This window comes from Carcharodon carcharias (assembly GCF_017639515.1).
Source record: "Carcharodon carcharias isolate sCarCar2 chromosome 27 unlocalized genomic scaffold, sCarCar2.pri SUPER_27_unloc_2, whole genome shotgun sequence".
Classification (NCBI taxonomy): domain Eukaryota; kingdom Metazoa; phylum Chordata; class Chondrichthyes; order Lamniformes; family Lamnidae; genus Carcharodon; species Carcharodon carcharias.
Window position 1 is genome coordinate 1,320,880 of NW_024470635.1, and position 22,337 is coordinate 1,343,216.

General features: G+C 45.2%; 1 long non-coding RNA gene across 1 annotated transcript; it reads left to right on the forward strand.

Moving 5' to 3' along the window:
• Positions 1 to 580: 580 nt before the first annotated feature.
• LOC121273873 lies at positions 581 to 20,990 on the forward strand. The gene is made up of 5 exons (XR_005942096.1): positions 581 to 855; positions 1,186 to 1,372; positions 3,316 to 3,367; positions 5,135 to 5,241; positions 20,718 to 20,990. It is a non-coding gene; the product is annotated as an uncharacterized LOC121273873 (long non-coding RNA).
• Positions 20,991 to 22,337: the final 1,347 nt, after the last annotated feature.

Sequence of the window (22,337 nt, forward strand, 5' to 3'; positions counted from 1 at the left end):
ACTAACAGATCTGCTAAAAATTCCAGCATTTTTCATTTTAATTTCAGATTCACAGCACCCGCTTTTTGATAGCTGTAGGTTGTTGAGAATGTGGAACTCATTGTCCCCGTGTGAGCTGGAAACTTATGGGTAAAATCACACCGTGAAATGATCGTTCACCAGCTGATTTGTTACATCCTTACTGATGACAGAATTTAAATGTTCCGAGTATGGAATGAAAAATCACTTGTTCACACAGCCTGCTGAGATTCCAGTGAGTTCACATCGAACTAGGGATTTGTTCTGCTGTTAATTACACCTGTCACAGAACTATGGTGGAAGACCAGTGCACTTTATTAAGTCAATTGATATCAAAAAACATTGTTATATCTTGGCCCTGTGGCTCCAATCGTCACTGGATCACAAATAATAATTTCCTATTCAGAAATATGGACATTCAATGGCAGCGGGGCTACCCAGCATTCAAAGGGGAGCAGAATGTGCCCTATCCCCACTACAGCAGCTCCCTGCACATGCGCATATGTACTAGGGCATGCGCATTGCGGTTTGCTTCACGAGCATGCGCAGTGCTGGTCTGTGACTGAAGCTGCTCAGAGCGGTTGAGAATGTCGAGCAGAGAGAAGTAACAGGGTTAGTGGGTGTGTGAGGAGGAATGGAGCCAACGGAATGGGCAGGGAGGCTTCATAAAGACACAGTGCAGGCCGCAGACCCCAAATAACAAGCTACCGGTCTTGTGTTTACAGAAAACGAGCCGAAAAAGTCTGGATTTCTCCCTTCGCCAGGACCGGAGTAACGGCCGCCATCTTTATAGGGGGCAATGTGCAGCAGGGCGCATGCGCGGTCATCCTGGTCCAGGTAGCAGGAAGAGAGAATGTTGTGAATTTTTATCCTGGACTGACAGGAATGGATTTTGGAAACTCCTTTTACAGGGGGGGTGGAAGGGGAGGATTTACAGTCAGGAATGTCAAGACCAACATCACATTTAGATATGATAGAGTCGCTCGATTCGTCAGGACCTGGATCATCCTTTTCTAATGCTCTGTGTAAACCGTTTCCCAAACATGTCACTGTCAGCCCAGGATAGAAATTCAGGACCTGGATATTATCGGCCTCTGAGTGCAATCATTGAGTTCCAGGTCATTACCATTCACTGTGTAAAATTTCTTCCTCTCATTCCTCCTACAGATCTTGCCCAAAATCTTTAATCTGTGTCCCGTAATCATTTTACAATCGGTTAATGGGAACAGCATTTCATTAACTATCGTTATCATTAGGGACCAAGGGGGAAATCTATGGGTGGAGCCAGAGGACATCGCTAGAGTGTTGAATGAATACTTCAAATCCGTCTTCACCCAAGGGAATGAGGATGAAGGTATGGAACTCGTGGAGAGAGCCTGCAAGGTTCTTGAGCAAATTGATAAAGGGACTGACAAGGTATTGGAGGTGTTGGCAGGCTCAAAAGTGGACAAATCTCTAGGTCCAGATGATTTGTATCCCAGACTGCTGAAGGAGGCAAGGGAGGAGATCACAGGGGCTCTGACCCAAAATTTTAATTCCCTTCTGGCCATGGGGGAGGTGCCAGAGGACTGGAGAACAGTTAATGTGGTTCTGCTATTTAAGAAGGGTTGTAAAGACCAGTGAGTGTCACATCAGTGGCAGGGAAACTACTGGAGAAAATTTTGAAGGAGAGAATCCATCTCCACTTGGAGAGGCAAGGTTTGACCAGGGAATGTCAGCATGGCTTTGTCAGAGGGAGATCATACCTAACAAATTTGTTTGAATTTTTTGAGGAGGTGACCAGGTGTGTAGATGAGGATAGTGAGGTTGATGTAGTTTATATGGATTTCAGCAAATCCTTTGACAAGGTCCCACATGGAAGAATTATAAAGAAGGCAAATACACATGGGAGACAGGGTAATTTGAGAAGTTGGATTCAAAATTGGCTTAGTTGTAGGGAACAGAGGGTGATGACAGAAGGCTGCTTTAGTGGCTGGAAGCCAGTGGTGTAACACAGGTATGTGTGCTTGGTCCCCTCTTATTCGTCATTTATATAAACGACATGTGCAGAGTAGGATTAGTAAGTTTGCGGATGACACAATAATTGGCCGGGTGGTTGACAGGGAGGTTGAGTGTTTTGGGCTACAGGAAGATATAGACGGGATGGTCAAATGGGTAGATAAGTGGCAGATGGAATTTAACCCTGAAAAGTGTGAGGTGATACATTTTGGAAGGAGTAATTTGACAAGGAAATATTCAATGAATGGCATGACATCAGGAAGTTCTGAGAAACAAAGGGACCTTGGCGTATGTGTCCATAGACCTCTGAAGGCAGAGAGACATGTTAGCAGGGTGGTGAAAAAGGCATATGGGACACTTGCTTTCATCAATCAAGGCATAGATTACAAAAGTAGGGAGGTCATGTTGGAGTTGTATAGAACCGTGGTGAGGCCACAGCTGGAGTGCTGTGTGCATTTCTGGTCGCCCCATTATAGGAAGGATGTGATTGCACTGGATGGGGTGTAGAGGAGATTCACCAGGATGTTTCTTGGGATGAAACATTTAAGTAATGAAGAGAGGTTGGATAGACTTGGGTTGTTTTCGTTGGAGCAGAGAAGACTGAGGGGTGACCTGATCGAGGTGTTCAAGATTATGAGGGGCATGGACAGGTGGATAGGAAGCAGCTGTTCCCCTTAGTTGAAGGGTCAGTCACGAGGGGACACAAGTTCAAGGTGAGGGGCAGGAGGTTTGGGGGGAGGAAAAACTTTTTTACTCAGAGGGTTGTGATGATCTGGAATGCACTGCCTGAGTGGGTGGTGGAGGCAGGCTCCCTCACATCCTTTTGAAATGTACCTGGATGAGCAATTGGCAAGTCATAACATTCAAGGCTATGGGCCAAGTGCTGGTAAATGGGATTAGGTAGGTAGGTCAGTTGTTTCTCACGTGTTAGTGCAGACTCGATGGGCCGAAGGGCCTCTTCCACACTGTGATTCTGTATGATCTACCTTATCTAAACCTATCATAATCTTGTACACCTTTATCAAATCTCCTTCAATCTCCTTTGCTTGAAGGAGAACAAAACCTTCTAGCTCATATCCCCCATCCCTCGACCCATTCTGGTAAATCTCCACATTCTCTCAAGGACCCTCCCATCCTTCATAATGTGTGGTGATCACTGGTTTGCACAGACTCAGGTGTTCTGTGTCCGTGTCTGTGGCATCATCACACATCAACAATTACATGTTGACATCATCCCACTTCCCGGGTATTTCTTCAACTGGGAGATTTTTCTGACTAGTGCTTCTGATATCTTTCCAGCTGCAGGCTCCAGCAGGAGAGTTTAAAGTTGAACCTTGAAATTGTTTCACAGGTGAGTATTTTTGACTATTCATCTATAATTTACAGCTTTTGGTTTTACGCTCTGTTATCTATGCAAAGTTCCATGGCTCTGAGGTTGGTGTGAATGCCTTCTCGGTTACATTGTTAAGGTGTGTTAATGTCAATTAGATTGTTAAGGCAAACAGGTGATGCGTATTTGAACACAATGAAGTAGGAAGGGTCATGAGGACTCGAAACGTCAACTCTTTTCTTCTCCACCGATGCTGCCAGACCTGCTGAGTTTTTCCAGGTAATTCTGTTTTTGTTTTGACAGTGAAGTAGGGGATAGCTGGGACACTGGGTGTGGCTGAGCAGTGTTGACAGTGAACCAAGTCAACAAACTATCTCAGCAAGAAAAGGCTCTGTGTCTTAGTTTTGACTTCACGATTTGGTGTGGATCCTGTTAACGGCTGGTGTGGCTTCTTTCCTGTGGATCTGAATCCCACGTCCATTGTTGTGATTCTTGGCCAGACACATATGCGATCCGGTGAGGGATCAATAACATTTTGTTTAAAGCAGATGAAGGTTGAAATTTAAGACACCTGCTTTTAGAATAAGGCCATAAGTTTCCATGGGTTTTGAACAACAATAAAACTATTTACTGTATAAGTTCAGAAAGATAAAACAAAATTTACTGTACAAGTTCAGAAAGATAAAACAATTTACAATATGTACCTGATACTAGAACATTCAGGGTAAGTATGAGGTACATGTGAATTAACAGACGAACTGTGGTAAGACACACCACACTATAGAGTAAGTGACAGGTGCAACCAAAAGAGATTCCATGGATTTCTCTACAATCCGTTCAGCCGTTAGACCCACATTGAGTCAACCAATCTCACTGAAACTGTCTTTCTCAAGAGGGTTTCCAATATCCAGCGTCAAAGATCTCACCTGGAATTCTCTCCAAAAGTCACTCCCACTCAGACGGCTTTAACAATGGCCCATCTCACAGAGTTTCAGTCTCACTTTCTGAGATTCCTTTCCCCTGGATTCCTGAATACACTCAAACCCTAGCTCTCAAGCACAGTTTTGGAGTTATGGCCGTGCCAAGCAGAAGACCATTGCTCCAAAGGGGTACCTTTGCTTCAACAGCCCTCTTTAGTTAAATTCTGCCCCTGCAGCCTTTTCTCTAAATGTTTATCTCAATTTAACTGGGACGTCTGCCCATCCCTGTCTCTGTGCCACCTGTTGCCTGGCAACTCCCGGAAATAACTGCCTCAAGAAGAGCTGTTCACTGACACTTGAACTGATCTGTGACCTATCAAAACACTCCCAGAGGGTCCCACCCTTGTTACTAGAAAGGAACCAACTTAACAAGCATGAGAACATCCTGTACCTTTAAATGTTATAATCTGCACAGTTAGCACCCAGGGATGAAGAATGAATTGAATTCATAACATCATCCATTGCTCTGTTTCAGCTCTGTCCTCTCTGATCACCTCTCTGCTATTGCCCAACTTCCTCTGTCTCTAATATGGGTGTATTTTAGCTGTTTAGTATTTTACTGTTACTTCTGCTGACTGAATCTAAATGAAGTTTTCACTGCTGCCACATCCCCCGACCATGTGCTGCTGGCTTCCCAGCTTTATCTTCTCACAATATCTTTCATCATCAGGAATTGTTTACCCCTGTGCTATAGTCCATTTATCTTCCACCTCTGAGATCATATTGACCATCAAATTCTGCACCATTTTTATTCCCTGTAATTCATTCTGCACACCCTGAAATATTTACTCTGTTTCCCTCTTCACAGATACCAACAAATATTGCCAATCCCCAGTTGCCTGTGGAGAAGATGATGTTTGACCTTCTTGAACCGCTGCAGTCCGTGTGGTGAAGGTGCTCCCACGATGCTGTTAGGTAAGGAGTTACAGGTTATTCACCCAGTGATGATGAAGGGATGGCCTTATAATTCCAAATCAATAACAATCATTTCTGCTTCTATCACACTTTTACTGTTATACCATGTTCCAAGACATTTCACAGAAAAGTAACATTTGACACTGAGCCACATGAGGAGATATTAGGGCCGGTGACCAAAAGCTTGGTCGAAGATGTCGCTTTTAAAGGGAATCTTCCAGGGGGTTTCCTTCTTCAAACTCCCAAGGGATGTGGGCTTCGCTGGTTTGGGCATTTATTGCCCATCCCTAATTGCCCTTGAGAAGGTGGTGGTGAGCTGCCTTCTTGAACCGTTGCAGTCCATGTGGTGTAGGTACACCCACCGTGCTGTCAGGGAGGGGGGTCCCGGGATTTTGACCCAGTGACAGTGAAGGAACGGCGATATATTTCCAAGCCAGGATGGTGAGTGACTTGGAGGGGAACTTCCAGGTGGTGGTGTTCCCAACTATCTGCTGCCCTTGTCCTTCTAGATGGTAGTGGTCACAGGTTTGGAAGGCACTGTCTAAGGAGCCTTGGTGAATTCCTTCAGCGCATCTTGTAGCTGGTACACACTGTTGCTACTGAGCGTCGATGGTGAAGGGAGTGAATGTTTGTGGGTGTGGTGCCAATCAAGCGGGCTGCTTTGTCCTGGACGGTGTCGAGCTTCTTGATTACTGTGGGAGCTGCACTCATCCAGGCAAATGGAGAGTATTCCAGGGCACCCCTGACTTGTGCCTTGTAGATGGTGGACAGGCTTTGGGGAGTCAGGAGGTGAGTTAATCACCACAGGATTCCTAGCCTCTGACCTGGTCTTGTAGCCACAGTATTTAAATGGCTAGTCCAGTTGTGTTTCTGGTCAATGGTAAGCCCCAGGATGTTGATAGTGTGGGATTCAGCAATGGTAATGCCATTGAATGTCAAGGGTGATAGTTAGATTCTATCTTGTCGGAGATGGTCTTAGCTTGGCACTTGTGTGGCATGAATGTTACTTGCCACTTGTCAATCGAAGCATGGATATTGTCCAGATATTGCTGCATTTGAGGATAGAGTTATTAAGTGTTTGAGGAGTCGTGAATGCTGCTGAACATTGTGCAATCATCAGCAAATACCCCCACTTCTCACTTCTGATCTAATGATGGAAGGAAGGTCATTGATAAGCAGTTGAAGATGGTTGGGCCCAGGACACTATCCTGAGGAACTCCTGCAGGATATCCTGGAACTGAGATGACTGACCTCCACTAATCACAACCATCTTCCTTTGTGCTAGGTATGACTCCACCCAGCAGAGAGTTTTCCCCTGATTCCCATTGACTCCAGTCTTGCTAGGGCTCCCTCATGCCACACTCGGTCAAATGCTATCTTGGTATCAATGACAGTCACTCTCATGTCACCTCTAGAGTTCAGTTCCTTTGTCCATGTTTGATTCAAGGCTGCAATGAGGTCAGAAGCTGAGTGGCCCTGGCGGAACCCAAACTGGGCATCAGTGAGCAGGTTATTGCTAAGTAAGTGCCGCTTGACAGAAGACTTGATGACCCCTTCCATCACTTTACTAATGATCCAGAGTAGACTGATGGGGTGGCAATTGGCCAGGTAGCTTGTTGTGTACAGGACATTTTTCCACATAGCCAAGTAGATACCAGTGTTATAGCTGTACTGGAACAGCTTGGCTACGGGTGCGGCAAGTTCTGGAGCATAAGTCTTCAATACTATAGCTGGAATATTGTCAGGACCCAAAGCCTTTCCAGTACCCAGTGCCTTCAGCCATTTCTTAATATCACGTGGAGCGAATTGAATTGGCTGAAGACCGGCATCTCTGATGCTGGGGACCTCCGGAGCTAGAGAGGTTTAGGGAGGAAATTCCAGAGCTTGGGGCCTTCAAAACTGACAAAATGGCTACCAATGCTGGAGTGAACAGGAGGCTGGAATCAGAGGAGTACAGATATCTCAGAGGGTTTCGAAGCTGGTGGAGATTTCTGAGTTAAGGAGCAGGAATGTGAAAACCGGGATGATATATTTCAAATTTCAGTTCTCCTTAACCCTGAGCCTTTGCAGGTCAGTGAACACAGGGTGATGGGTGAACAAGACATGGTGCGAGTAAACACAGGGACAGTAGAGTTTGGATGACCTCAAGATTACAGGGAGATCGAATATGGGAGGCCGGCCGGGATTGCGTTAGGATAGTTCAGTCTAGAGGTAACAAAGGAATGGATGAGAGTTTCAGCAGCAGATGAGCTGAGACTGGGCTGGAGTCGGTCGATGTTACTGAGGTGGAAATAAGCGGTCTTGGTGATGATGTGGATATGTGGTTGGAAGCTCATCTTGGAGTGAAATATTTCACCATGGTTGTGAACAGTCTGGTTCAGCCTCAGACAGTTGTCAGCGAGAGGGATGGAGCAGGTGTCTGGGGAGTGGAGTTTGTAGCAGGGACTGAAGACAGTGGCTTCAGTCTTCCCAATATTTAAATTAAGGAAATTTCTGCTAATCCAGTACTGATGTCAGTCAAGTCAGGATGGTGTGTGACTTGGAGGGGAACTTGGAGGTGATGGTGTTCACATACACCTGCTACCCTGGTCCTTCTAGGGTGGGGTTTGAAGGTTTGGGAGATTCTGCATAAGTTCTGGCCGAGTTATAGAAATATAAATCCCCTCTGCTTCACCAATTCTGAAGAAGAGTCTCAAGGGCTCGAAATGTTAACTCTGTTTCTCTCTCCACAGGTGGTGCCAGATATCCCTCTCCTTCACCCCCGTCTCTCACTGTAATCTCTTTCTCCCCTGCACCCACTCCCATTTCTCTCTCTCTCTCTCTCCTTCACATCTGCTCCCATAGAGGCCAGAGTCTTGTGTAGGCCCAAACCAGATGGCGGTTTCTCTTCCCTGAAGGACATTAGTGAACCAGTTGGGTTTTTATGACAATCCAGCAGTTTTCATGGTCACTTTTTCCTTGTGCTGGCCCCACAAATTCCCAGATTCATTCAGCTCAATTTCACAACCTGCCTTTGTGTTTTTGTGGGTTCTCTCTCACTCCCTTTTTTCTGTTTTAAATCAATTTCACAGGGTATTAAAAGGGGAGGATTTGCAGTCAAGAAACTGAAACCAAACATCACATCAGGATCTCAGTTCCTTCGCCTCCGTCGCATCTGTTCTGATGATGCTACCTTCAAAAACAGTTCCTCTGATATGTCCTCCTTCTTCCTTAACCGAGGTTTTCCACCCACGGTGGTTGACAGGGCCCTCAACTGTGTCCGGCCCATCTCCTGCGCAAGTGCCCTCACGCCTTTTCCTCCCAGAAACATGATAGGGTCTCCCTTGTCCTCACTTATCACCCCACCAGCCTCCGCATTCAAAGGATTATCTTCCGCCATTTCCGCCAACTCCAGCATGACGCCACCACCAAACACATCTTTCCTTCACCACCCCCGGCGGCATTCCATAGGGATCGTTCCCTCCGGGACACCCTGGTCCACTCCTCCATCACCCCCTACTCCTCAACCCCCACATATGGCACCTGTCCATGCCCACGCAAAAGATGCAACACATGCCCCTTCACTTCCTCTCTCCTCACCGTCCAAGGGCCCAAACACTCCTTTCAAGTGAAGCAGCATTTCACTTGCATTTCCCCCAACTTAGTCTACTGCATTCGTTGCTCCCAATGTGGTCTCCTTTACATTGGAGAGACCAAATGTAAACTGGATGACGGCTTTGCAGAACACCTGCGGTCTGTCCGCAAGAATGACCCAAACCTCCCTGTCGCTTGCCATTTTAACACTCCACCCTGCTCTCTTGCCCACATGTCTGTCCTTGGCTTGCTGCATTGTTCCAGTGAAGCCCAATGCAAACTGGAGGAACAGCACCTCATCTTCCGACTAGGCACCTTACAGCCTTCCGGACTGAATATTGAATTCAACAACTTTAGATCTTGAACTCCCTCCTCCATTCCCACCCCCGTTTCTGTTTCTTCCCCCTTCCTTTTGTTTTTTTCCAATAATTTATGTAGATTTTTCTTTTCCCACCTATTTCCATTATTTTTAAATTTTTTATGCCCTGCTAGTCTTTCCACCCCACCCCCACTAGAGCCGTACCTTAAGTGCCCTACTATCCATTCTTAATTAGCACATTCGTTTAGATAATATCACCACCTTCAACACCTCTGTGTTCTTTTGTTCTTTTGTCTGTGACATTTTTTGATTATCTGCTCCTATCACTGCTTGTCCCTACAACTACACCGCACCCCCCCCACTTCTCTCCCTCCCCCCACCCCCCAAACCAACGTATATTTCACCCCTCTCTTTAGATTCACTCAGTTCTGTTGAAGGGTCATGAGGACTCAAAACGTCAACTCTTTTCTTCTCCGCTGATGCTGCCAGACCTGCTGAGTTTTTCCAGGTAATTCTGTTTTTGTTTTGGATTTCCAGCATCCGTAGTTTTTTGTTTTTATCTCTGATGGAATCGCCCAATGTATCATAACCTGAATATCATTAGGTTTTGAACATGGGGGGAAAAGGCATCGTTCACAGTGGGGAATGTGGGAAGGGATTCAACTACCCGTCTCAGCTGGAAACACATTGGCGCAGTCACACTGGGAAGAAACTGTGGAAATGTGGGGAATGTGGGAAGGGATTTATCTACCAGTCTCAGCTGGAAACTCATTGGCGCAGTCACATTGGGGAGAGGCCGTTCACCTGCTCCGTGTGTGGGAAACAATTTACTCAGGTATCCCAGCTGCTGAGACACCAGCGAGTTCACACTGGGGAGAGACTGTGCACCTGCTCAGAGTGTGGAAAGGGATTCACTCGGTCATCCAACCTGCTGATTCGCCAGCGAGTTCACACTGGGGAGAGACCGTTCATCTGCTCCTAATATGGAAAGGGATTCACTACCTCATCCCACCTGCTGAGACACCAGCGAGTTCATGAGTCATGACAGTGATTGGATTTTGCTGTTAATCACATCCAGGACTGAACACTGTTCATTAGGGGCTGCTAATGTTAATATACTCCACATAAAAGTCAAATAAAACAGTTTTGTGTTAAACACAATGCGCTGAGTCTATTAATCCAGCGCGACCCAAACCTTCTCCCGGTGAAACCCTTTTTTACTGTCTCAAACTTGGTGTGACCCTGGAGTGAAAATCTGACGGTTACAGGAGATGTTGAGCAGGGAGGAGGCTTCAGACCGACAGTTTGGACAATCATTATTCTGCAGAGAGCACTTCAAGCAGCTAAATTCTTGCTCTAAGCTCAATGGAAATTCAATATAATGTAAAGTCTACATTGTAAATTGGACTCATGTATAATTTACTCTTAATAATTCTCTTTATAACTCTATAATTCTTCACTAAATAAAAAATTGAAATTCCATTTCTGCATGCACAGGATATTTCGTATACATGACGGCCAATTACACACACAAGCAGATTTTATCATAGTCACTGCAATATGGTTTCACTTATATTCAACAGAAGCTGTTGGTGTGATGTACAGTCAGAAAGGTGTTTTCTCCTCTACAAACATTTTATGGCTCATAAAACTTTTCATAAACCTGAAAATATGCTTTTTTTTAAACTGTATATGTATATCTCTCAATTTTAGACTGATTTACACAAGCTTCAACCTATCTGCAGCCTTTGACAAGTATGACCACACCATTCTGCTCCAACACCTCTCCACTGTTGTCCAGCTGGGTGGGGCTGCTCTCCCCTGATTCCGTTCTTCTCTATCTAATCACAGCTAGAGAATCACCTGTAATGTCTTCCCTTCCCACTCCCACAGTTACCTCTGGTGTCCCCAAAGGATCCAGCCTTGGCCTCCTCTTATTTCTCATCAACATGCTCTGCACAATGACATCATCTGAAAACAGTGTCAGTTATCACATGTACACTGACAGTGCCCAGCTCTACTTCACCACCACCTATCTCCACTTTTGTTAAATTATCAGACTGTTTGTCTGTGAATATGCAGAAATTTCCTCCAGTTAAACATTGGGAAGACTGAAACCATTGTTTTCATTCCTGAGCTACCAACTCCACTCCTCTTCCTCACAACTGTCTGAATGTAAACCAGGCTTTTTGCACACGTGATGTCAGGTTTGACCCCGAGATGTGATTCCAACTCGTGAGTGTGTGTCCCCCAGTGAGTTTCCAGTCACACTGATGATGTGAATCTTCCCCACAGACAGAACAGACAAACATTTCTCCTTCCAGAATCAGAGGCTGATCATTTATGAATTCAGTGTTTCTATAAGATCTTGCAAGATTTTTGGTTTGATTTTCCCATCTGAAAACCCTCTTCCTCTAATCCCCTGTAAATAGAGTTTACAGAAGTGTTTACTGTCAGTACAGGATAGAAATTCAGAACAGACAATTCTAGTTTCTATGGAATATTCTTTCTCCTTTCATTCCCCCAAATCTATAAATCCCTGTCCCACACATTCCTCCCCTTCTCTGCTCATTGTTCCAGATTCAGTGTCCAGTCTCCTACTAATTCTTCTCTCTTCTCCAGATTTTCTCTTTTCCTGTCTATAAAGTGGTGGCTCAGGCTGTGGGTCAATCCCATTCCTTCACTCTAATTCTACCAAATAATTCAACTCAAAACAACAAATCAGCTTTAAAGACTTGATTAGTCATTTGGATGTTTGGACAGAATCACCTTTTTCCCAACTGTAGTGAACAGAAAGTCCAGTAATTAATTCAGGGCTTCCTTCTCCCCAGGTCTGTTCCAACAAGCTGTGTCTATCCGAGTTACATTGATACAGACTCACCCACTCAGTAAGTGATCAGATTTCACTGAACTCTGACACAAGCTGAGTCTATCTGAGTTACATTGATACAGACTCATCCACCCAGGAAGTGATCAGATCTCACTGAACTATGACACAAGCTGTGTCTATCTGAGTTACATTGATACAGACTCAATAAGTGATCAGGTCTGACTGAATTACAACAACAAGTACAACAACTTATATTTATATCGAGCATCTAATGTAATACATTATCCCAAGAAGTTTCACAGGGGCATAAGGACATATTAGGTCAAATGACCAACTGCTTTCCTTTAATTCCTCCTTCTCACTAGACGTTTGGTTCACTGGTATTTCTGGGAAGTTATTTGTGTCTTCCTGAATGAAGCCAGAACTAAAGTAGTTGTTCAATTGCTCTGCCATTTCTTTGTTCTCTAGTATGAATGTTCCCATTTTAGACTGAAAGGGACCTACATTTATTTTCACTAATCTTTTTCCTCTTAAGTACTTATAGAAGCTTTTACAGTGTTCATTTATGTTCCTTGCACGTTTTCTCTCATACTCTATATTTCCTCTCTTAGTCAATCTCTTGGTCTTTCTTTGCTGAATTCTAAACTGCTCAGGCTTGCGCCATTTTCTAGCAATTTTATAAAACTCCTCTTTGGATCTAATATTTTCCTTAATTTATTTTGTGAGCCATGGTTGGGCCACTTTTCTTGTGTTTTTGCACCAGTGAACATGGGCAAGTTGCATGGTCAACAGTTTAGTGGGAATAAGCTCAAGGGTGGAGGTTGTTCTAATGGACAAGATGAGACAGAGAGGGTGTGAGGGAAAATCGTGAAAAACAAGAGGAAAATGTAGGCTCAGGCAAGGGGGAAATTAAGAGACAGTTTATCCCGATGGGTGAGTGGAAGGGAAGCAGCAGAGGCAGCTGATTGGATTGCCTCAATCTTAGTGACAAAGAAGCTCCATGAGCTCATCACACTTGTTGTTGGAGGTGAGGATGGAGGAGACAGGGGAGAGGGAGAGCCCTTCAATAGGAACTAACTTGTGTTCCCAAGATATGAAAAAGACTCAACACGCTGTATATTTAAAACAAAGCTGATTTATTTGACTTTTATCCTGAATGCTAATCCTACAATTGGGCTGGAGTTTATTAACATTAGCAGAAACAGACATCAGTGAACATGGTTCAGTCCCAGATGTGATTAACAGCAAAATCCAATCATTGTAGTTATTCATGATTTTGCTGGGGTCTCAGCAGCTCAGATGCCCGAGTAAATCCCTTCCCACACTCAGAACATGTGAACGGCCAGTTTGTCCCAGTGGGTTAGTGGAAGGGAGAGAAGCAGCAGAGGCAGCTGATCGGATTGACTCAATCTTAGTGACAAAGAAGCTCCATGAGCTCCTCACACTTGTTCTTGGAGATGCGAATGGAGGAGGTGGGGAGACCCCTTGAACCAACTTGTGTTAGAGTTCCTAAAAAGACTCAATATACTGTGTTTAACATAGAATTAGTATATTTGACTTTTATCCAGAATATTAATAAACTCGAGGCCAGTTCTATGTATGAACATCGGCAGAAACAGGCCCCAATGAACTTGGTTCAGTCCTGGATGTGACTAACAGCAAAATCCAATCACTGCTGTCACTTGTGAACTTGCTGGTGCGTCAGCAGGTCAGATGACTGAGTGAATCCCTTCCCACACTCAGAGCAGGTGAATGGCCTCTCTCCAGTGTGAATTCGCTGGTGCCTCAGCAGGTGGGATGAGGTAGTAAATCCATTTCCACACTTGGAGCAGGTGAATGGTCTCTCCCCAGTGTGAACTTGCTAGTGTGTCAGCAGGTCAGATGACCGAGTGAATCCCTTTCCACACTCGGAGCAGGTGAACAGTCTCTCCCCAGTTTGACGTTGCAGGTGTGTGAGCAGGTTGGATAACTGAGTGAATCCTTTCCCACACTCAGAGCAGGTGAATGGCCTCTCCCCACTGTGAATTCACTGGTGTGCAGTGTGGTGAGATGAATGTCTGAACCCAGTCCTACAGTGAGAGCACCTGAACGGTCTCTCGTCAGTGTGAACACGTCGATGGGACAATAGTTCCCTGGAACTTTTAAAACACTTCCCGCAGTCTGGACATTTAAAAGGTCTCTTGTCAGTGTGAACTTGCTGGTGCGTTAGCAGATCAGATGAATGAGTGAATTTCTTCCCACACTCAGGGCAGGTGAACAGTCTGTCCCCCGTGTGAACTCGCTAGTGTGTGCGCAGGTTTGATGACTGAGTGAATCCCTTCCCACACTCGGAACAGATGGACAGTCTCTCCCTGGTGCGTGTGCACTGATGAGTTTCCAGCTCTGATGGGGTTCTGAATCCCTTCCCACAGTTCCCATATTTTCACAGACCCCTGTGTGACTGTGCTTGTGTCTTGACAGGCCAGATGATTGGCTGAAGCCTCGTCCACACACAGAACATGTGTCCGGTTTCTCCTCACTGTGAACGGTGCTTTTTCCTTCCATGTTCAAAACCCAATGATTTGTCAGATCCTGATGTGATGTTGGTTTCAGTTTCCCGACTGCAAATCCTTCCCTTCTAATGCCCTGTGAAATTGATTTAAGGCAAAAAAAAGGGAGTGAGAGAAAACCCACAAAAACACAAAGACATTTTGTGAAATTGAGCTGAATGAATCTGGGAATTTGTGGGGCCGGCACTAGGGAAAAGTGACCATGAAAACTGCTGGATTGTCATAAAAACCCAACTGGTGACTAATGTTCTTCAGGGAAGGGAACCTGCCACCTGGTCTGGGCCTACACAAGACTCTGGACTCCATGGGAAGAGAGAGATAAGTGGTGGTGGCATCAGAGGCCAAGAGGGATTTTCAAGAGCTAAAACTCACCCAAAGCTTTGGCAAAACCTCCACCACCTGGAAGGACCAGGGTAGCAGATTTATCTGAAAACCATCATCTCAAGTTCCCCTCCAAATCCAACACCATCCTGACTGGTCTGAAATCCAATATCGGATGAACAATTTCCTCCATTTAAATATTGGGAAGACTGAAGCCATTTGGCCTGAGTCTGCTCCGCCATTCAATGAGATCATGGCTCATCTGATAATCCTCAACTCCACTTCCCTGCATTGTCCCCATAACCTTGATTTCCTTACTGATTAAAAATCTGTCTATCTCAGCCTTGAATATACTTAATGACTCAGCCTCTACAGAACTCTGTGGTAAAGAATTCCACAGATTCACTACCCTATGAGAGAAGAAATTCTGCCTCATCTATTTTTTTAAATAGGTGCCCCCTTACTCTGGGATTGTGCCCTCTAGTCCTAGACTCTCTCTCAAAGGGAAACAACCTCTCAACATCTACCCCGTCAAGCCCCCGAAGAATCTTATATGTTTCAATAAGGTCACCTCTCATTCTTCTGAACTCCAATGAGTACAGGCCCAACCTATTCAACGTCTCCTCAGAAGAAAATCCCTCCATACCCGGGATCAACCGAATGAACCTTCTCTGGACTGCCTCCAATGCCAGAATATCTTTCCTTAGATAAGGGGACCAAAATTGTTCACAGTATTTCAGGGGCAGTCTAACTGCTGCCTTGTATAATTTTGGCAAGACTTCCCTGTTTTCATACTCCATTCCCTTGGAAATAAAGACCAACATTCCATTTTCCTTCCCTATTCCCTGCTGAACTTGTATGTTAGCTTTTTGGGATTTATGCACAAGGACTCTCAAATCCCCCTGTGCTGCAGCCTTCTGCAGTCTTTCTCCACTAAAATAATATTCAGCTCCTCTATCCTTCCCATCAACTAGCATAACCTTACATATTCCCAAATTATATTCCATCCGCCAAGTTTTTCCAGGTCTTGGTACATTTGGACATGGATTGTTTCAGTACCTGAGGAGTCGTGAATGGTGCTGAATATTGTGCAATCATCAGTGAACATCCCCATTTCTGACCTTATGATTGAAGGAAGGTCACTGATGAAGCAGCTGAAGATGGTTGGGCCGAGGACACTACCCTGAGGAACTCCTGCAGCAATGTCCTGAGTTGAGATGATTGACCTCCAATAACCACAACCCAGGACTCAAACCAGCGGAGAGTTTCCCCCCTCATTTCCATTGACCCCAGTTTTGCTAGGGCTCTTTGATGCCACACTTGGTTAAATGCTGCCTTGATGTCAAGGGCAGTTTCTTTGCCCTTATGTCTGGAGTTCAACTGTTTTGTCAATGTTTGAACGAAGGCTGTAATGAGGTCAGGAGCTGAGTGATCCTGGCAGAACCCAAACTGAGCACCAGTGACCAGATTATTGCTAAGCAAGTTCCACTTGATTGCACTGTTGATGACCCCTTCCATTACTTTGCTGATGATTGAGAGTAGAATGATAGGGCAGTAATTGGTCTGATTGGGTTTATCATGCCTTATGTGTACAGGACATACCCAGACCATTTTCCACATTGCTGGGGAGATGCCAGTTTTGTAGCTGTACTGGAACAGCTTGGCTATGGGTGCAGCGAGTTCTGGAGTCCAAGTTTTCAGTACTATTGCAGATGGGGATATTTGTGGAGCCTCCTCGGCTAGTGAGTTGTTTAATTGTCCACTGCTATTCACGACTGGGTGTGGCAGGACTGCAGAGCTTAGGTCTGATCCATTGGTTGTGGAATTGCCTAGCTGTCTATCACGTCGTTTACGCTGTTTGGCCTGCAAGTCATCCTATGTTGTAGCTTCACCAGGTTGACATCTCATTTTTGTGAATGCTGGATGCTGCTTCTGGCATGCCCTCCTGCACTCTTCATTGAACCAGGGTTGATCCCCTGGCTTGATGGTACTGGTAGAGTTTGTGGGGGGGCGGTGGTGGTGGCGGTATGCCAGACCATAAGGTTACAGATTGCGGTTGAGTGCAGTTCTGCTGTTGCCAATGGCCCACAGCGCCCCATGAATGCCCAGCCTTGAGTTTCTAGATCTGCTCAAAACCTATGCTATTTAGGATGATCAGTATGGCAGTGGGAGAGAGGACTGTGGTTTCGAGCTGTTATCCACCAATGTCTATTTGAAAGATTCTCCCACTAGAATATTTGGACACTAAGGAAATCAATCAATGGATATGGGAATGGGCTGGGAAAGTGGAGTTGAGCTGAAAGATTACTTAATGGTGGAGCAGCCTCCAGGAACCGTTCTGTTGAAGGGTCATTCGGACTCGAAACGTTAACTGTGCTCCTCTCCGCAAATGCTGTCAGACCTGCTGAATTTTTCCAGATATTTTTGTTTTTGTTTTGGATTTCCAGCATCCGCAGTTTTTTGCTTTTATCCTGTTGCTATATCTTGGACCAGTGTTTCCAATCGTCATCGGATCACAAATAATAATTTCCTATTCAGAATTATCGGATTTCAATGGCGGCGGGGCTACCTAGCATTCAAAGGGGAGCAGAATGTGCCCTATCCTCATTACAACAGCAGCACTGCACATGCGCATTGTTGTGTTCTTAGAGCATGCGCAGTGCTGGTCTGTGACTGAAGCTGCTCAGAGCGGGTGAGAGAATATCGAGCGGAGCAAACTAACAGAGTTAATGGGTGTGTGAGGACGAATGGAACCAGCGGAGTGGGTAGGGAGGCTTCATAAAGATACAGTGCAGGCCTCAGACTCCAAATAACAAGGTACCGGTCTTGTGTTTGCAGAGAACGAGCTGAAAAATCTGGATTTCTCCTTTCGCCAGGCCTGGGGTAACGGCCGCCATCTTTATAGGGCGCATGCGCGGTCATCCTGGTCCAGGTAGCAGGAGGAGGGAATATTGTGAATTTTTATCCTGGATTGACGGATGGATTTTAGAAACTCCTTTTACAGGGGGTTAGAAGGGGACGATTTACAGACTTGGGAAGTCAAGCCAAACATCACATGAAGATCTGACAGAGTCACTCGATTCATCAGGACCTGGATCCTCCTTTTTTAATGCTCTGTATAAACCATTTCCCAAACATGTCACTGTCAGCCCAGGATTGAAATTCAGGACCTGGATATTATCAGCCTCTGAGAATAATCATTCAGTTCCAGGTCGTTACCACTCACTGTGTAAAATTTTCTCCTTATATCCCCTCGACAGATCTTGCCCAAAATCTTTAATCTGTGTCCCGTAATCATTTTACAATCAGTTAATGGGAACAGCTTTTCACTATCTACCTTATCTAAACCTATCCTCATCTTGCACACCTTTATCAAATCTCCCTCAATCTCCTTTGCTTGAAGGAGAACCAAACCTTGTAGCTCATATACCCCATCCCTTGAACCAATTTTGTTTAATCTCCTCTGCCCCCTCACATCCTTCATGATGTGTGGTGATCACTGGTTTGTACAAACCCAGATGTTCTGTGTCCGTGTGTGTGACATTATCACAAATCGACAATTACACAGTGACATCATCACATGTTGACAATTATTCAGTGACATCACCCCGCTCCCTGGGTATTTCCTCAACTGGGAGATTTTTCTCTGACTCCAGTGCTTCTGATATATTTCCAGCTGCAGGCTCCAGCAGGAGATTTTAAAATTGAAAACTGAAATTGTTTCAGAGTTGAGTATTTTTGACCGTTCATCTACAAGTTAGAGCTTTTAGTGCTGTGCTCTGTTATCTGTGAGAGGTGTCATAGCTCTGGGGCTGGTGTGGCTCCTTTACTGTGGATTTGAATCCATGTATTTGAATCCATGTCGATCTGTTGCTGTTTCACCTCTCCCATCCCAGATCACCTCTCTGCTATTGTTTATCTCCTTCTGTCTCTCATAATGAGTGTATTCTAGCTGTGTTTGGCATTTAACTATTACTCCTGCTGATTGTGTCTAAATAAGGTTTCCACTACTGCCCATCCCCTGACCATGTGCTGCTGTTTTACCAGCTTTATCTTCCCACAGTATCTCTCATAGTCAGGAATTGTTTTTCCTGCGCTATAGTCCATTTCTCTTCCACTTCTGAACTTAAATTGACCTTCAAATTCTGCAGCATTTTTATTCCCTATAATCCATTCTGCACATCCTGAAATGTTGACTCTGTTTCTCGCTCCACAGACAGATGCCTGACCTGCTGAGTATTTCCAGCATTTTCTCTTTTTATTTCAGATTTCCAGCAGCTGCAGTATTTTGCTATTATTTTATTGCAGGTGTTGCTCACAGAACCGAGTCTAGAAACACAGACGGACCAATTAAGAGCTGGTGTGTATCAGGGTGGGTGTTGGTTACAGAAGTTGGTCTCTGGCCTCCAGTGTAGGTTCTTTTTCATCAAGTCATAGAATCATTGAATGATTACAATACAGACAGAGGCTATTCAGGTCATTGTGCCCATGCTGGCTCTCTGCAAGAGCAGATCAGTTAGTCCCACTCACCTGCCCTTTCCCTAACTACAGCAGCAAATATTGTCAATCCCCAGCTGCCTGTGAAGATGATAATGTTCGACCTTCTTGAACCACTGCATTCCGTGTGGTGAAGGTGCTCCCACAATGCTGTTAGGTAAGGAGTTACAGGTTATTCACCCAGTGATGATGAAGTGATATATATAAAAATCAACAACAACAATTTGTGTTAAAATAGCACCTTTAATAAAACTTTCTGAGGCATTTCAAAGAATAGCATGCATTTAAAAAACGCATTAGGAATTAGGAATGTAGAATCAAAGGTCTCTGCTGTTGACTGAGTTCTGAATTGGCTGGTTGATGGAAACTATCACCAGGTCAGTCTGTGTTCCCTCACAGTGAGTCTGCAGTGGTGACTTGAGTCTGAGGAGGACAAGAGATTAACCTTATAAAGACAGAGTAAAACAGCACAACTGCAATTGCACAATGGCAGCAAACACAGCCTTTAAAATAAGGATGAGAATTTTATAATTTAGGTTCTCCTTAACCCAGAGCCTGTGTAGGTCAGTGAGCACAGGGATGATGGGTGAACAAGACTTGGTGCGAGTTAGCACTTGAACAGCAGAGTTTTGGATGACCTCAAGATTACATGGAGGCTGAATGTGGGAGGCCGGCCGGGAGTGTGTTAGGATAGTTAAGTCTAGAGGGAACAAAGGAATGGATGAGAGTTTCAGCAGCAGATGAGCCGAGACTGGGGTGGAGTTGGGTGATGTTACTGAGGTGGAAATAGGCGGTCTTGGTGATGATGTGGATATGTGGTTGGAAGCTTGTCTTGGGGTGAAATATTTCACCAGGTTTGTGAACAGTCTGGTTCAGTCTCAGACAGTTGCCGGGGAGAGAGATGGAGTCGGTGTCTGGGGAGTGGAGTTTGTAAAAGGGACTGAAGACAATGGCTTCAATCTTCCCAATGTTTAAATGGAGGAAATTTCTGTTCATCCAGTACTGGATGTCAGACAAGTCAGGATGGTGTGTGACTTGGAGGGGAACTTGGAGGTGATGATGTTTGCATACACCTGCTACCCTGGTCCTTCTAGGTGGTGGAGGTAGAGGGTTTGGGAGATTCTGACAGGGTTCTCCTGCATCTCTCACTCTTTCTCCCTTCTCCCCTAGAAGCCCGAACCTGTGTAGGCCCAGACCGGGTGGCAGGTTCCCTTCCCTGAAGGACATTAGTCACCAGTTGGGTTTTTATGACAATCCAGCAGTTTTCATGGTCACTTTTTCCTCGTGCCGGCCCCATAAATTACCAGATTCATTCAGCTCAATTTCACAACCTGCCTTTGTGTTTTTGTGGGTTCTCTCTCACTCCCTTTTTTCTGTTTTCAATCAGTTTCACAGGGTAATAGAAGGGGAGGATTTGCTGTCGGGAAACTCATACCAAGACCTGAGTGAGTCACTTGATTCATCAGGACCTGAATATTATCGGCCTTTGAACATGGAAGCAGAAATCGCTGCTCACGCTGGGGAGAAACCGTGTAAGTGCAGGGACTGTGGGAAGGGATTCAATTACCCATCTGACCTGGAAACTCATCGACGCACTCACACTGGGGAGAAGCCATTCACCTGCTCTGAGTGTGGGAAGGGATTTACTCAGTCATCCACTCTGTTGACACACCAGCGAGTTCACACTGGGGAGAGACCGTTCACCTGCTCCGAGTGTGGGAAGGGATTTATTAGTTCAACCAACCTGCTGACACACCAGAGAGTTCACACTGGGGAGAGACCGTTCACCTGCTCTGAGTGTGGGATGGGATTCATCACTTCAACGAACCTGCAGACACACCAGCGAGTTCACAATGGGGAGAGACCATTCACCTGCTCAAAATGTGGCAAGGGATTCACTCGATCATTCGACCTGCTGACACACCAGCGAGTTCACACTGGGGAGAGACCGTTCACCTGCTCTGAGTGTAGGAAGGGATTCACTAGGTCATCCCTCCTACTGAGACATCAGCTGGTTCACTCAGACCAGAGACAGTTTACATGTTCAGTCTGCAGGAAGTGCTATAAAAGTTACCAGGACCTGATATTACATCAACGTGTTCACACTGATGACAGACCATTCAGGTGCCCTTACTGCAGGACTGGGTTCAGGCGATCATCTGACCTCATTGTACATCAGCACAGTCACACTGGAGAGAGGTTGTTCACCTGTTCCATGTGTGGGAAGGGATTCACTCAGTCATCCAACCTGCTGAGACACCAGCGAATTCACACTGGAGAAGGGGCTGCTCACTTGCCCTGACTGTAGGAAGGGATTCATTAATTGAACCTTCCCACTGAAACACCACCAAGTTCACACTGGGGAGGGACCAGTCAGCTGGTCTATGTGTGGAAAGCGATTCACTCAGTCATTTATGCTGCTGAGACACCAGCGAGTTGACAAGTAACAACAAAATCCAATTACTGTAGTTAATCACATCCTGGATGGAACCTTGTTCATTGGGTTCTGTTTCTGTGGATGTTAATAAACTCCAACCCTGTTATAGAAGCTAATATTGTTGATACAAATCAATTAAATCAACTTGGTGTGAAATACAAGGTGTGTTGAATCTTTTTAATATCTCCAATACTCTGCTTCTCCCCTGTCACCTCCAACCTCACCTCCAACAACAAGTGTGGGGAGCTCATGGAGCTTCTTTGTCACTAAGATTGAGACAATCTGATCAGCTGCCTCTGCTGCTTCCCTCCCTTCCACTAGCCCAACGGGACAAACTGTCTCTAAAGATCACTCTCGTCTGAGCCCTGAACACACATCTTTCTCCAGTTTCTCTCCCATCTCCCCTCATACCCTCTCAGTGCTCATCTTGTCCATGAGGCCCTCTCACTAAACTGCTGATAATCCAATTTCTCCATGTTCGCTGATATTGTTAATGTTTCTCTCTCTCCTGGTACTGTACCTTTTATCATCAAATCTATATCATCACCCTTCCTAAGAATAAACTCTTGA